Consider the following 12,277-nt stretch of genomic DNA (forward strand, 5'->3'; position numbering starts at 1 on the left):
CTAAAAAATGTAATTTTTGCTTATAATTGTAGTCCGTAGGAGTACAAAATAATATCTCCTCCGATCTTTAATATTAAAGAAAAATTATTTTTTAGATTCATTGATAATCTAATGTATCTAATCCATATATTAGACTAAATACGTTAGATTCTCGATGAATCTAAAAAGTAGTTTTTTTTTTATATTAAGGACCGTTTTTTTTGATATCGTGTTCGAATCCAGATCACGACATTAACATTTTATCAGTTGAGTTAGAATTCATGATACAATTTTAGCTATTTTTGTGTCAAAAAAAAATAATTTAGCTATTTTAAGTTTTTAACATGTGAAAGTTTTAGACAAAAACCTATAAAGAATTTGTCAAGGTTATTAAAGTCCGCGATAAAACATAGTGCCGTTATGATGTGTACGCTGACGTGGCAAACACATTGTTCTTAATTCTGTTGATTAGATTACTGTGTTAAATAAACGTGATTACGCCCATTATAAACCCATTTGGTTATTATAAACCCAAACACGTCCTTCACCTTTTTTCATTTCTTAAACTCTCTCTCTCTCTCTCTTTACTTTCTCTCTCTAAAAACTCAAAACAAACACGAAGCTCTCTCTCTCTCGAAGCTGGTTTCACTTATCGTATCGTTACCAATTCAAATTTTCTTCTCTCTTTATATAAATCAAATCATCGATCACATCGATTTCATTTTTTTTTCTTCATTGTTGCGATTTTTTTTTGTTCGTACGGTACGACGTCGTTGGTTGAAATAAATTCATCATCGCCGTCGCTCCGTTACGGTACTGATTCCTGATCGTTAGTTTAATCGTATAATTGAAGTATGGCTGCCGGAGTTGAATTACCGGAGGGTAAAACTGGAATTATGATGGAATTTCCGGTCGGCGATGATGAATCTCTGTCATCGCCGGTTAGATTACCGAAGAGACTCCGGCGAAGGCTTCTTGATACGGAGTGTAAGTCACCGAGTACGGTGGAGGAAATCGAAACCAAGCTTCGTGACGCTGAAATTCGTAGACAGGTTTGTGCGTGTGTGTGTTATTTACGATTCTATTGTAAAAAGTTTTTGTGATTTGTTTGGTTGGTGAGAAAGTTAAGGGACTTCAACTTCAATATTCAAGTTTTTTCCTTTTTCTTCTTACATAGTTTAGTTAACACGTGTAATTATTATTTTGTTTTTCAACCACAAAACAGAGTACTTAGAGATTAATTAATCAATCTCTAATTAAGGATTATTTTTTATTTTTTATTTTTTATTTTTCATTTTTTTACACTTCTCTGTTGTTGATTGATTGATTAGTCTCGTGAATTGGCTTCTTCGTCTTTCTTGTTTCATCTTCAATGTTGGTTCTGTGTATTTCTAAATTGCAAGCTTTTAACCCTTTTTTGTTCTCCGTATTTGTTGGAATTCAAATTATTATGATTATGATTCTTAGTGTATATCATATTGTTATTGTTATGATTATGATTAATTTTTGTTCTTCCTTTTCATTTGAGCATACTGATAGTTTCTTTTCTTGTAAGGCAAATACTCTGTTTTTCTTGTTGGTTTATTCCTTTTTAAGTTTTATCTCAATTTCTACTCATGTAATTGTTTACTCCCTCCGGCCCTAATTATAAGAAAAGATTCACTTTTTAGATACATTGAATGAAAGTTTGATGTATCTAGACAATAATATGGACTAGATACATCGAACTTTCAATGTATCTAAAAAATGAATTTTTTCTTATAATTAGGACTAGGGGGAGTATTTATTTTTGAATTTTTATTTTTAGTTATTGACTTTGGTTTTTTTCTGTTATTTGATTGAACTTCTATTGACTGCAGAAGTACTATGAGAAACTTTCAAGCAAGGCACGTGCAAAGCCGAGAAGCCCCTCTCGATGTTCGTCTCAGGACGAGGATCTTGGTCAGCGACTAGAGGCAAAGTTGCAAGCTGCTGAACAGAAGAGGTGGGTTTCTCTTTAGGTTGAATGCTTGGGTATTGTGTTGTGTACTGTAACCACCATTGTAGTCTTTTTTTAAGGAATTTTAAGTTTAAATAAACCGTCAGAGCATTATGATATCGGGTGGGCTTACACATCTTATTAAAATCACTAAAACGGATGCATACATATACTTGTAAATTTTTTAACATATAAAAATATAATAATAATTTTATAATTCAATCATATAAAAAATTAATTCTGTACAAGATGCAGTTACATATTCAACATGATCTTATTTTGGTATCTGATTGTTTTGATAATTGAAAATTTATTTTTCAAAGTATGAAAGACTTGATTTCTTTTTAATTCACGTGACCTGTGCTTCATTTTTACAATCAAGATGAGTTTTTGCTTTCCTGACAGGTTGAGCCTTTTGACAAAGGCCCAGATGCGCTTAGCAAGGCAGGATCAACTGCGTCAAGCGGCAAAAAATGGAGTTGAAATGCGTCATGCAAATGAACGTGTGAAGCTTGGGACAAAAGTGGAAACACGTGTTCAGCAGGCAGAGGCTAATAGGATGCTTATCCTAAAGGCTCACCGGCAAAGAAGGGCGTCTCTTAGAGAAAGGTCGTCTCAGTCATTGATGAGGAGAATGACTCGAGAGAGCAAATACAAGGAGCGTGTACGTGCTGCAATTCACCAAAAACGAGCTGCTGCTGAAACAAAACGACTTCGGTTGTTGGAAGCTGAGAGGAAAAGGGCGCACGCTCAAGTCTTGCAGGCGAGACATGTGGCGAAGTCTGTGTCTCACCAGCGTGAGATCGAGAGAAGGAAAAAGAAGGATGAGTTGGAAGATCGATTACAAAGGGTATGGTGTTAGTTTGTTTGTTTTTTGGGTTCCTTTTCACTGCTTCAAAAATTTCATATGTTACATGGTGGCCTCAGTGGTGCTTTGTATAACCAAGTCTCCAAATTTATATTGAGCAGGCAAAAAGGCAAAGAGCTGAATATCTCAGGCACAGGGGAAGATTGCGTGGTTATGTGTGGGAGAATTGGATTACAATGTCAAAGCAGGCAGAATATCTTTCTAGAAAACTAGCAAGGTATTTTGAATTTAAATACATATATTCTGGTTAGGTAGCTTTGATTTCACTGGTTTACTCAATTGTAACCATTTCGGAGAAGGCCTTAAAACTGTTTGCAATGTTTTAGTTCACCTTTTTTGCATTTAAATTCTGTTTTACTGGATATTACTATATGGCTGATTCTGACTATTTGCTTCTTTAAGGTGCTGGAGGCAGTTCTTGAGGCAGAAGAGAACAACCTTTACCTTGACGAAGGCATATGCTGTGCTCGGGATCAACGAGAAATCTGTCAAGTCATTGCCATTTGAGCAGTTTGCTCTTCTAATTGAATCAGCTTCTACTCTTCAGACTGTGAAAACTTTGCTGGACCGGTTTGAAAGCCGCCTCAGAGTGCTTACAGCTGTTGTTCCTGCCGGTTATTTTTCTAGCTTGGATAACATTGATCACCTTCTTAAACGGGTTGTGTCCCCCAAGAAAAGGGCTACTCCTAGGAGTTCTGCAAGAAGCCCGGCAAAAAAAGCAGATTTAGTCAAGGAGACAAACAATAGGTTATCAAGGTATCAAGTGAGAGTTGTTCTTTGTGCATATATGATACTGGGTCACCCAGATGCAGTTTTCAGTACAATGGGAGAACGCGAGATTGCTTTGGCCAAGTCTGCTCAAGAATTTGTCCACATGTTCGAGCTGTTGATAAAGATTATACTAGAAGGGCCAATAGAAAGTTCTGATGACGAATCTGCCTCAGTTGTTATGAAGCGATGCACCTTCAGATCCCAGCTTGCTGCTTTTGATAAAGCATGGTGCTCATATTTGAATTGTTTTGTGGTCTGGAAGGTTAAGGATGCTCGATCATTGGAGGATGATTTGGTTAGGGCAGCTTGCCAGCTAGAGGCTTCTATGATTCAAACTTGCAAGTTAACTCCAGAAGGAGTTGGTATTAGTCATGATATGAAAGCTATTCAGCATCAGGTAATTTCCTATGTCAATAGCTAGTTTTCCTTTTGAATGGTAGCTTTTATTGACAAACTTTTTGAGTAATGTCATGGAGCATCAAAATGACCTCAAAAGCTGACTAAGATTGATAGACTTAAAAAAATTAGCTTCTGTTTTTTTAGTAAAATTTCCCTTCTCAAACATGTTCTTCTCCCGGTTACATTTTAATTCTGAAAAGTATGGCTTGGCTTTATTATTATTGCAAGAGAGGATTTTAACTTTATCTTCTTTCTATGTTTTTTAATACAGGTCTCTGAAGATCAAAAACTTTTGAGAGAAAAGGTGATGCATCTGAGTGGAGATGCGGGGATTGAGCGCATGGAAAGTGCACTATCTGAAACAAGATCTAGATACATAAGAGTAAAGGATAGCGGAAGCCCAGTGGGGTTTCCAATGACTCAATACATGCCTCCAAGCCCAACTCCACTTACTACTGTTGCAAGCCCAAGTGAAAGAAATATTTCAAATAAGAGCAATAAGACAAGCCGGGTGGTTCGCTCCCTTTTTAAGGAGACCGACACTTCCCCTGTAGAGTCAAGCTTCTCTTCACCTATTACCAGTTCAAATACCAAGCTCAGTACTACCGCAGAAAAGTTTGTAGCACCAAATGATGTTCTTGTAAATGAATTTCTCCATGAGCATCACCGTAGTTTTGCTGATGACTTTGATGTCTCTGATCACATTCAAAACAGCATTGAGGTATGTACATCTTTGTTTGTTTCCATTTAACTTATGGTTGATGCTTTTGTAAGAGGGGTTCTGCCTGATGCCTTTGCTGTCTGACACTCTGTTCAGATTATCCCTCCGACTAAGATTTTTTTTTAATATAGAATCAATCCTTTTGCCAACTCTTGTTCACTATTTATCTCATCTGGCAGGGGAAAATCAAGCAGACAATGGAGAAGGCCTTTTGGGATAGTGTTATGGAATCTGTTAAGCAAGATCAGCCCAACTATGACCAGATTATTCAACTCATGGAAGAGGTTAGGGATGAAATTTGTGAGATGGCTCCAATAAGCTGGAAGGATGATATTATTGCAGCCATTGATTTAGATATTCTTTCTCAGGTAGCATATTCTTTTCACGAGCCTGTTAGACGCATTATTGGAATATACCTAACTATAATTTCTCCTTCTCTGAATTCTGATTATATTTGTCTTCTGTGTATCTAAAGGTGCTTAAATCTGGTAAACTGGATGTCAATTACCTTGGTAAAATTCTCGAGTTTTCGCTAGTCAGTTTGCAGAAGCTTTCCGCCCCAGCCAATGAGGAGATAATAAAGGCCAAACACAAGGCATTACTCAGTGAGTTGGGTGAAATGTGCCACTCTAGAGATGAATCAAACAATGCATGTGTTGTAGCCTTGGTTAAGGGTTTTGCAATTTGTCCTTGAACAGATTCAGGTGTCTATCATATCATTCCTTTATAACTCTAATTTATTTGATCTATTCATTCAGGTGCAGCCTTGATGATTATAAGCACGGGCTTCACTTTTGAATACACCATTGCTAGATGTGTATTTCTTTTCATGCTTTGTTTGTAGACAAAGCTGATTTGGAATTTTAATATTTGTTTTACTTTGGTTGTATGTTATGTGACATGATAAATCTTTTGACAGGTTCTTAAGAAAGAGATAAGCAAAGCACGCATAAGATTAATGGAGCCTTTGCTTAAGGGACCTGCTGGTGTGGACTACCTTAGGAATGCCTTTGCAAACAAATACGGCTCTCCATCTGATGCCAGTGCCTCTCTTCCTTCAACACTCAGATGGCTTTCATCTACCTGGAATTTTAAAGACCAGGAATGGGTAGATCATGTGAATTCCTCCTCAGCATTAGCTGATAATTCATCCCAAGCATGGCTTCCTTCAACTGCTCTCAGAACTGGTGGAAATGTTATGCTCAAAAGTACTGGCAGTCCAATGTTCTTTTCTCCTGATGTTTCAAACACTCAGGGTAATATTGACAAAAGTTTAATTTATGATTCTTCTGTTAGCTGTTCCTTACTTTAAGGCAGATGCTTATACCTGCTTGTATGTTATTTGATCAGGTGATCAGCAACCAGAATGCAAAGGAGAACCAGTTGATCTCGCTGTGAGGCTTGGTTTGCTAAAATTAGTAAGTGGAATATCTGGTCTGACACAAGACGATCTACCAGAAACTTTATCTCTTAACTTCTCCAGACTGAGGTCTGTTCAGGCTCAAATTCAGAAGATTGTTGTGATTTCTACTAGGTAAACAGCATGATTATTTTTGTCAAGAGGCTGTGTTTTTATTTAGATGGTATGGTACATACAGTTATGATAGTAACATGTCTTTTATTTTGGGAATCACAGCGTTCTTATATGCCGTCAGATCATTCTGAGTGAAAAGGCAGTAGCAAGCTCTGTAAATATGGAAAATGCAGTATCCACGTGTGCAGAACAACTATTGGAGCTCTTAGACCGTGTTGAAGATGCTGATATTGATGATATTGTAGGAGTGATTTGCAATCTGCCATCAGTCGATGGTGAAGATGTAGGGAAGGTTCAGTCAAGAAAGGCAGTTGCTGGCAGAATGCTAGGAAAGAGCCTACAAGCTGGGGATGCTGTATTTGAGAGGGTGTTCAATGCTGTCTATTCAGCTTTGCGCGGAGTTGTGCTTGGGGGAACTGGTGCCCGTGGGAGGAAATTAGCTGAAATGGCACTACTGAAAGTTGGGGCTGGTGCTCTGACCGAAAGGGTAGTGGAAGCTGCTCGTGTTTTGATTGTAGCAGCTACTATATCAGTTGGTGTTCACGGGCCATGGTATAAATATTTGACTGATAACATATGAACATAAATTTGTCAAGTTCATGAATAAATATTACACACGTACATGTACATAGGAGTGTGTAAAGCTGTAAGATGTTTATCTTAGGTTCCTGTAAAGATTAGTGATATGGTTGTCTTTAGCAGAATGCTTTTGATATAATGAACAAATATGTAAATAGGTATTTGAAGTTATTTAAATTGCTAATATATGATTGGTAATCTAATCATAAAGTTGTAAGATGTTTATCTTAGTAAATATTAGTAACATGGTCGTGTCTTTAGCAGAATGCTGTTGTGGTAATAATCAAATATTGAGTTATTTAAATTGCTATTATATGATTTGTCAAAAAAAATTTGCTATTATATGATTGGTAATCTTATCATAAAAAACAAGGCCCGTGAATCAACATGTTCCTTTTTACAAAAATAGTAAGAATTATACGAATAAAACAAATCCTTTTTTTATAAGAAATTGAATTCTTGCTATAGGAATAAACAGACCATGGATAAATCTACGTAACTTTAATAGTATCTTTTGGAGATTAAGCTCACGTTTGAAATAATTCTAAATTTGGAAAATTATAGGGGTGCCTATATTTTGTTGAAATTCAAAAGTATAGTTTTTTACTAAAGTTGCAGGTGATTATGTCTAAATTACGGTCATCCCAAAAATAATAATTAAATTATGTTTACTATGAATATTTCATTTACATAATTAACCTGCCCGCTAAAAAGTGTCTCGACTAATTCAAAGACTAATAGCATAATTGAAATGTCAAATTTATCAAGACTACTTTTTCACCAACATCATTCAATTACACTGATGCCAGGAATAAATAAAATAGAAAGTGTTATGAAACTAATCTAAACATAACTAGGAATATAGAAGAATAGAGATGAAGGAGAGAAGAGAGAAGATTAGAGTTTGTATATTATCTTCAAGGTGTGCATCACATTGTAACAAAGAGGTCCTATTTATAGGACACATTTAGGGGACAAGAAAACCTACACAATAATGGACATTCATTACATATTATTATTCATAACACTCCCCCTTGAATGTCCATCAAAGATATGCCTCGTTAAAACCTTACTAGAGAAAAAACCATTAGGAAAAAAATCCTAGTGAAGGAAAAAGAGTACATATCATCCTTTATATGTGAACTGCCTCGTTAAAAACCTTACTAGGAAAATCCAGTGGGACAAAACCACGGTGAAGGAAAAAAGAGTGCAGAACATATATATTTATGTCTCCCCCTCATAAAGACAATTATATATGAGACGAAGAAAATCAAATAATCTTATGTAGTTGTCATAGTTGCTCAAAAGTTTTACTTGAAGCTGACTTTGTAGAAAGACACGTCTTATCTTCTTTATCATATAATCTTCTCCAAATATGTAGTTTGTGCGACATTATCTTCATGTTGAATCGTTGCAAGAACCCTTTAGAAGAAAACTCACAAATTCTTGTATCTGATGAATCATACACTTCAACCAAATCACATTCTTGATTTATCTTCTATGGTGCTCAACTTTTCTCGTCATTTTGTTTCATGATATTGTTATTGTTGTTTGTTTCATAGATCTTCATGAGTAATTGTACTTCATCATGTGAACATATAGTTTGTTTGTGATCTATACCTTTACGAGGATTAAACAAATTACCTGCATATCTAAAATAACAAAATATATACTTGATGATATATTGACAACAAATAATAGGTCCATAATGTATTTGTCCCCAATTGAACTAAAATGTGGTACTTCATGACCAATTAGTTCTTCATCATTTACTCGAACTCTAAAATATTCTTCAAATACTTATTTTGTAAGAAATGACAATATTTCAAACTCTTAAGGAGTCTCTTGATGATATTTTTATCATCAACATAGATATAAAAAAAATTCATTGCCAAATATTTTCTTAAAATGAACAAATTGTCATTTTCATATTTCTCACTTGGAAATATTCAACAAGAATATTATACAACATGCATATATATTGCTCGAGTATATAAGGAGACTTATCCATATTTATTAAGTCACATTTCCAATAGTTTGATATATGTGTCTCACGAAAATTAAATCCTTTTGGGGATTTTCACATAATCATTATCTAATGAGCCATTCAAACATGCTGTAACACATCTTTCAAATAAAACGAGCATTTCATGTGCTACAAAACTTAATCAATTATAAAGAAGTATTGAATTCACTTCAGGTGAATATGCCTCTTGAAAATTAATGGTAGACGTTTATCATCATTTTCTTTTCGCGCGAAAACTAATTTGTACTAGTTATTTTCATCTTCAGGTGTATGGACTGCTGGTCCAATAACCTTTTGCTTTGCAAAGCTAGTTTAATATTGTATCAATCGCATCTACCTATTTAGTCAATAATTTCATTGTCTATAATCTTTAATAGACTTTGATCTATGATCCTCATTGTCATTTATCACATATATAGCGCTTTACTATGTGCAAAAAATATTGTCAACGTTGACTTCATCTCGGTTCCATCATATTTTATTCATGACATAATTTATTGAGATCTCTTTATTTTCATATTTTTCAGGTACCTGATAAGTTCTTCCGGAACTCGAAAAATCAATTATTCATATCCTCACTTGGTCATCTTTCTTTTTAGCTCCTTTTCTTATTTGAGGATTTTCATCTTTAGAACCGATTCGCTTACCACGCTTCAGGGTGGTTAAATTTCATTTGCTTGCCCATCAAGGACATCTATTTTGATTGGAGCATTAGCAGCTGTTTATTAATTTCATAGATTATGCAAATGAATTATCTTTAGAACTTCTGGTTCATACTAATTTGTAAGAGGATCGAGACGAGATAAAAATAATAATAATTTATTTCAAGTGATTCAATGGAACTTCTGGTTCACAATTTCAACTGCTTATTCTCTCCCCCTAATATTGGGAAAACTAATTCATCACTTGAAAATTAGCCTTCTGGGCTATAAACAAGTCCCTTATTGGCTCGATATAATTTATAAGGGATGAAGAGTTATATCAAATATATTTTTCCAATATTCTTTTACGACCCATTTAAATGCATTATATTGGAGCAATTGAGACGTACCCAACACATCCAAAAATATTCTACAAAAATGTTCGGTATAAATTTCAATTAACATATGATACTTATCAAATACTTTCTAGAATAACATATATAAAATGAGCTCTTAAAAATAATCTCACAAACTTCTGGTCGTGAGTTTATAACAAACATACATGTGACCATTTAGTTGATGCATCAATTAAAATTTTAGGAATCTAATCGGTCCACATGATCGGTGTATTGATTTACAAATATCACCTTATATATATTCTAAAAAATAAAAGATGCTCATTTACTTAATTTATCAACTTCCTTCGGGAACTAGTAACACATAAAAATTATTAGATTGAAGAAACTTCAGGCCCTTCAATTCATATAAAATTATTTTATATTTCACATCATAATAGATTCGGGATGACCCATCCGATCTTGCCAATTACAAACTTAATATGATTTAAATTGTAAACTTCTGGTTTACTTAAACATATATGTGCTTGAGTTGCACTAATATTATAAGTATGCCCCAAACTAGAGACAAAAATTGATAACGTGACTCGTAATATAGAGATACGAGATCTCCTCCATTACTTGTTTCAATATGATATTTATTTATGTGAATATCCTCCAAGCATATATACTAAATTTCTTTAAGACTTTAAAATATACAATACATTAGCAAAGTGTAACTTTGTTTCTCGATATAACAATGTATTTGCTCTTCTGGAGCTTCAATAATTTTTGTACTATAAAACATAGGATTTAATTCCTTCCAAAATATTTTTTTTTATTTTTTTTTTATGAATAGTAATATAGATACATACTTTCATGCTAACAAAAATATGTTTCAGCAAAAAAAACTCTTTTCGGTAGAACATAATAAAAAAAATAGTAATAATTTATTTGTATGAGAATTAAAAGAGTAAAAATAAAGTATAACAGAGTGATGTTTATGTGGATTTCAACAGAATTAGAAATTAGAAGATTGTAACCAAAATAAAATAAATAAATTAGAAGATAGTAACAATTAAAATATTTTTAAAATTAAAATCAATAAATTGATTTAAATAAGTAACCGAATAATTAAAACCAATTTATATTTGAAGAGAATAATCTTTATTATGAGAGGGGGAAAAAAAACGTATCAACCATGCATTCAATCATGAGCTAAATATATCAATAATATTCATCCAATGTATGTGCAACAATTGATATACAAAATATTCTTGAAATTATCTTTTCAAAGTTGCTACTTCAGGAGCATATTCGAGAAACATAAACAATTCTTCTATTAATTTCCTTTAATTTTGGTCCATCTTATACCAAGATCAAATAGATCATATAGATTGTAATCTGCCATAAGAATTTAGTTCTTCAGGAACTCAATAACAAATCTCTTTTTAGAATGGCCGGAGAAATTCACAATTTTACGATCTTTCATTGAGTGATACTACAAGAATGCTTTAATATTGGATTTTAAGTTCTTCAAGAACTATACAAATAATTTTTCATTAACGGTGATTAAGGAAATTCATATTCTTTAAGCAATCTATCATAATATTAAAGCTTTAGTTCTTCAAGAACTATATCACAAGTGATCTTCATATAATGATCACAATGATCTTCATAATTTCTTCAAGGGAATTTCATTCTTTGAGCAATCATTAAAAAATAATTTAATATTAAGGTTTTCCCTTTTTCTTTTCTAGTTCTTCAGGAACTAGCTAATGTCACATATATTTTCAATAGTTTTGCTAATTTGCCCACTTTTTCCGCGGCCATGACTATTACCATGACCATAACCATAATTTTGTCCATGCTACATTCACTTATGGGAATATAGTAACATCAGTGGATCATACTTCATTCACTTTTGAGAATGATTTTTCATTCATTTATCATTGATATCATCCTCAAATAATAAAATTAAGCAAATAATTAGATAAGCATAATAAACATAGTCAAATAAAAAAATTAATTCCAATTATTTTTTATTAATACTAATGTAATGTAACGTACTGAAAATTTATAATGCAAATTAAATAGTAACTTAATAATAATTATAATGTAACCTATGTTATGAATAAGATTAATCAGTAACTTATTGAAAAAAATAAATAAATTGGCATATAACATGTTGATAACAAATTTGGCATATGATATACATTTTTTATGTTTTGTACAATATAGAAATAAATAAATAAATCCATTGAAAATTGTAAATTGCCAAAATTTTATAAAAATTGGTAAAACTATCCTTTAGGGATGCATATGTATATTGAATTCTTCTGGAATTCTTAAGAAATAATTTGATTTTTCTTTTAAGTTCTTCAGGGACTATATAATATCGTTATAATGTAAGAATAATCTTTTATGCAATCCTCATAAGAATAAT

The 12,277-nt window shown here is 33.0% G+C and overlaps 1 pseudogene; it reads left to right on the forward strand.

Annotated features, from left to right (window-relative positions):
* Window positions 1-517: 517 nt before the first annotated feature.
* LOC123910727 lies at window positions 518-7,032 on the forward strand (annotated as a pseudogene).
* Window positions 7,033-12,277: the final 5,245 nt, after the last annotated feature.

The sequence above is a fragment of the Trifolium pratense genome, linkage group LG2, assembly GCF_020283565.1.
Source record: "Trifolium pratense cultivar HEN17-A07 linkage group LG2, ARS_RC_1.1, whole genome shotgun sequence".
Taxonomy (NCBI): Eukaryota; Viridiplantae; Streptophyta; class Magnoliopsida; order Fabales; family Fabaceae; genus Trifolium; species Trifolium pratense.